The following is a 5,375-nucleotide window of genomic DNA, read 5'->3' on the forward strand; positions in this document are numbered from 1 at the left end:
TTATATACCCCTTCTTAATGAGAGCAAAACAAATTAACGCAGTTTATTACTGCTGTAGCTCATTTGTCCAAAGGCATATAAAAAAACCTGTAAATTTCTGTCCTAATGCTATGACTGCATATACCTTATACCAAAATCTTACTACCAGGTTTAGCTGTCCCTTATTTTTATCGAAGTTATAAAAAAAGTCCGATTCCATCACAGATAGCTACAACTGCATTGCAACTCAACTTCAAGGCCAAAGGAAGAATGAGGTGATTGTAACCCAACTGTGCACCTCTGTTACAATTGGTGGAAATTCTAAGGTTTGTCATTCATTTATTTCCATATAAAATGAACAGCAAGCACTCGTCCAAAGTATGTACAAGTACACTCTGAAACAAGCTGGGAGCTGTGGTTCTCTACGATTTGGAAAGATTCATCGTGGAGAAACAATGTGGGCATACATAAAGAGAACATACTCTCCAATCGATTTCTAAACAGCATGCATATAAAATGAGCAGAACCCATAATCTATTCTTGAACTGTAATTGTTTTGTATCACTGCAGTAAGACTGCCATAATATAAATTTACATAAAAGCATAAGCTCATAATACAAAACAGGTTGTAATTATGTTCACTTATCTCTAATTGGTTGTTTCACTCGGCTCACCAATAATTCATACAAGAACAATGCCCATTCTTGAAATGATGGAAACGATTTGTATCTCTCACAACAATTTCTCGAGCCACGAGTTTGGAGATGAATTTAGCAGCAGTATGGCAATCACCACAAACTCGAAGATTTTTTATAACCTGAATAGTTTTACCTGAGGGCGTGCTGATAAGCCCTAATGCTATTGCCAGCTTTTCACTGTGGTGAGAAAGAATTTGCTCCTTTTGCTCCTCTTCCACATCATTGAGTGCAAATCTCATGTCAGGAACATACCCTGCTGCTTTCATCTGTCCAGATAATCTTTCTAATTCTGCATATATTGTTTCTCTCAATGGGTGTGATTTATCGCCAACAAGAAAGGCATGCACCTTTTTACCGACCACAATCCAACTGCAACCAGGCTTCTTTTCCACCACCTTGGTTTTCATCAACTTTCTCACCTTCTCAATGTCATCCCACTTGCCAGCTGCAGCATAGAGATTTGACAGAAGCACGTAAGGTGAGACAGATGTAGGGTCCAACTCAAAAAGGCGTTCTGCAGCATATTCTCCTAGCTCTACATTCATATGGATTCTGCACGCACTGAGCAATGATCCCCATACAGACGAATCAGCTTGTATTGGCATTTTATTGATCAAGTTTTGTGCCTCGTCCAGGTACCCTGCACGGCCAAGAAGGTCAACCATGCAGCTATAATGCTCCATTGTAGGTACAATGTGATAATACTGACTCATGCAATCGAAGTAATCCCGGCCTTCATCCACTAGACCTGCATGGCAGCATGCAGATAAAACACCAATAAAGGTTATACGGTCTGGGTGCACGCCATAGTGTTGCATCTGTTCAAAGAGTTGGATGGCCTCATTGCCAAAACCATGCATAGCATATCCTACTATCATAGCAGTCCACGAGACCACATCTCGTTCAGGTATTTTGTTAAATAAAATGCGTGCCGTTTCTATGCACCCACATTTGGCATACATATCTACAAGGGCACTCAACACGAAGACATCAAATACAAATTCTCTTCTAAGTATTATACCATGGATCTCCTTACCCTGGTTTGCATCTGCAATGCTGGCACACGCGGATAGAACAATGGTAAACGTTTCAGAGTTTGGCTTCAAACCTGATAGTTGAACTTGTCCAAAAAGCTTCAGGGCAACCAAATAATGCCCATTCTGTGCATGTGCTGAAATCATTGCATTCCATGAGACAATGTCCCGCTCAGGCATTTTTAAAAATACGCGTAAAGCCTCATCTTCATACCCATTTTGTGCATAGCCTGTAATTATTGTATTCCAGGAGACCACATCTCGTTTAGGCATTTCCTGGAAGAGTTTTGAAGCTTCTGCAACAAGTCCATTTTGTAGATATCCTGCAATCATTGCATTCCAAGTGACCACATTTTGTCCTGGCATATTCCGAAATAGTTTCAGAGCTTTTTCAACAAACCCATGTTGCATATAGACTGCAATCATTGTATTCCATGACACCACATCTATTTCAGGCATTTGATCGAAAACCAGGCGAGCATTTTCTATGCTTCCACATTTTGCATACATTGCTACAAGAGCATTTCCCACAAAGACATTGGATTGGAATCCATTTCCAGTTATTTTAGTATGGATCTCCTTGCCCTGTTCCAAAAATGCCATGGGGAGAACACTGGCAAATGTGAACTGATTGGGCTGGACCCCGGTTTGCTGCATTTCATAAAACAATGCCAAAGCCTCCTCACAATACCCATGTCTGGCACATGCTCCAATCATGGCTGTCCACGAAACAACATTCTGCTCTGGCATTTTCCGAAACATTTCCAATGCCTCATCCACTAGACCATTCTGTGCAAACCCCGCAATCACAGCATTCCAAGAGACAGTATTCCGTTCAGGCATTTCCTCAAACAGTTTCAAGGCCTCTCTGACAAACCCATTCTGTGCATACACCGCAATCATAGAATTCGAGGAGACCACATCTCGTTCGGGTATTTTGTCAAACACGTGGCGTGCATCCTCCACACACCCACATTTCCCATACAAATCCACAAGGGCATTTCCTACAAACACATTAGACTCAAAACCCCTTCTAATTATCGCTCCATGAACCTCCTTTCCTCTTTCAAGAGAACCCAAATCTGCACAGGCTGGAAGAACACTGGCAAATGTAAATCTACTTGGTTGAATCCCTGTTACCTGCATTTGGCAAAACAAGGCCATTGCCTCCTCACAGTACCCATTTCTACCATAAGCAGCAACCATCACAGTCCATGAAACATCGTTTCTTTCAGGCATCGAATCCAAAACTCTGTGAGCATCCGCCAAGCTTCCATACTTGGCATACATGCTTAAAAGCTTGTTCCCTAAGGATATTTCATCGCATATAAATCCAGTCTGAATCATGTGGGCATGGACTAATTTGCTCTCCGACAATGCCTTCTTAAACAGGCACTCCTGTAGGACTGAATTGTATATAGCAGAGTCTAACTCCTGCTGGTGTAACATATAAATAGTTTCCCTGAACCGGCTCGGTTTGCACAGGCTTTCTACATCAACATAAGAGCTAATGCTGTCATTGGATTGTCCTCTAATAACAGAAGCTGCCATCGAATTCGCTCTGCAGTGCCCGGACTCTAGCACAAGCCCTGCGGACATTATAGTATGCTTCTGCGTCTTCTTTCTCAGTAGCAGGGGTACCTCCATCATCTAGTTGACACCCACAAAGTCCACGCTTCATTCTGAAACTCTGGAAGCCTTTGAGAGAAGAATTAGTGATTGAATTCAGAAAATGGATTTTGAATTTTGCATAGAGAATTAGGGATAGTTCATTTAGTTCTTTTAAATATCCGATCCATAATTGTGCGAGCTGCTTCTGTTGACAGCTTGACACATGAAAGGATCTTACTCGGTAAAAACTTTTTGATCAACCATTCTCAATCAATAAGGCACGAAGATGTCAATGCCCTTTCTCAATCAATAAGGCACGAAGATGTCAATGCCCTTATATTTGACGACTTCACATAATTCCATGGTAAATCCGCGAGAAACCAAACACTGACGGCGCGTTTTTTTTTTTTGTCCTCAGACGAAAAAAAACGCTGAGCTATAGACCATGGAATAGGGATCTTCAAAATACCTCCGCCCGCTGGTTTTAATCCCTTTTGATAGAGTATTCGCCACCATATTAGATTCCTGACGGTACGTTTTTATATACAAACTGCACTGCAGATCATTTCAGATCGTCTTTGATAATATCATCTTCAAAATACCTCCGCCCGCTGGTTTTAATCCCTTTTCATAGAGTATTCGCCACCATATTAGATTCCTGACGGTACGTTTTTATATACAAACTGCACTGCAGATCATTTCATTATACAGAGGATTGAGCATAAATTGCATTGTAGAACGTTTCATTTTACAGGGGATTGAGACCGTAGATAGGTTTTTTTTGTCGTTCTCGTCGATTTTTCAGTTTATTTTTGTAGGAAATTTTCCATTCAGGTTGCAATTTCGTCGATTCATAAACGTCTTGAGACCTTTCAGTGTGTCCGTCTATATAGTTTAAAATATTTTATAAATGAGATTCAGGTTGCATACGATGCCATTTTTCAATATTCTTTTTGGATATGGTCTAGGAATTTGAGTTTATACGGTGAATGGGCTGAGATGTGGAAAAGGTATGTGTATAGTTTATATTTGGTTAGATCACTGTTAACCACGCTTATAGGTATAGTACTCTTGCTTATCAGTATTTGGTGGATAGATGATAGTTCAGAAAATTTTGGAATTGGAATTTTCCTGGGTGGATAGCTTGGTTTGGCAGAATGAGATATTAATATGGGATAATTTATGTTAAAAGGGTTTTATTGGACCGGATAGATGTGTATTGTGTAAAGGGTGCATTCGAGGAGGTAGCTCATTTTTTTCTAAAGTGTCTATTTTTCATCATCATTTAGATTGGAGTGTTGAACACTTTAAATATAATCGCTGATAGAAATTTTACATTTGTGGAAGCTTATTTGCAGAATTACAGGTTACAGGGAATATCAGACTCTTCCTTTTTACATATTATGGGGAATTTGGAAGAGTAAAATGCATATATCTTTAAAAATACTCCACTAGACATCAATCACATTTGTATAAAGATATGTGCATATTTTAACGAAATTGGAAGTGTGGCAAATAAGGAATCTTTGAGATGCATTCAACTGGTGAAAGGGACAGATACCTCATGGGGTTTTCTGATGGGTTGCAAACAAAAATATTGTGGCAGTGGGGCATACATTGTCTTAAAGCCTGGTCATTTTTTCCATTTTTGTTGGAAGAGTGGGTTGGGCTCCAACACTAGGGTGGAGATCATTGCTCTTTGGGGGAGTCTTATATTGCGCTAAATGGTTATCCATAGAGAAAACAGATATTTTTGGATACTCAAAAGTGGTAATTAAATGAGCTACCAAGATGTCTTCCTTTGATCCTCCTCTGCTCTTAAACTGGATGAAAATAATTAGGATGTTGATTGGTCAATTCTGTGGGGTGACATTTTCCCATATATACCGGGAACATAATAGAATCGTTGATGCTCTATCAAAAGTTGGACACAAATATCTATCTGGGAAATCATCTACTCTACCTTCTACAATGATAGATATCAAATGACCAGAAAAATCCATTTCACATAAGTTATTCTTGCTTGATACAATTTTTTTTGTTTCCCATAACT

At 39.7% G+C, this 5,375-nt stretch overlaps 1 pseudogene; it reads right to left on the minus strand.

Annotated features, from left to right (window-relative positions):
* Positions 1-485: 485 nt before the first annotated feature.
* LOC149155490 (putative pentatricopeptide repeat-containing protein At3g13770, mitochondrial pseudogene) lies at positions 486-4,214 on the minus strand (annotated as a pseudogene).
* Between the last annotated feature and the right edge of the window lie 1,161 nt (positions 4,215-5,375).

Source organism: Pinus tabuliformis, chromosome 9 (assembly GCF_031772625.1).
Source record: "Pinus tabuliformis cultivar Carrire ecotype Pingquan chromosome 9, CPIR1, whole genome shotgun sequence".
Classification (NCBI taxonomy): Eukaryota; Viridiplantae; Streptophyta; class Pinopsida; order Pinales; family Pinaceae; genus Pinus; species Pinus tabuliformis.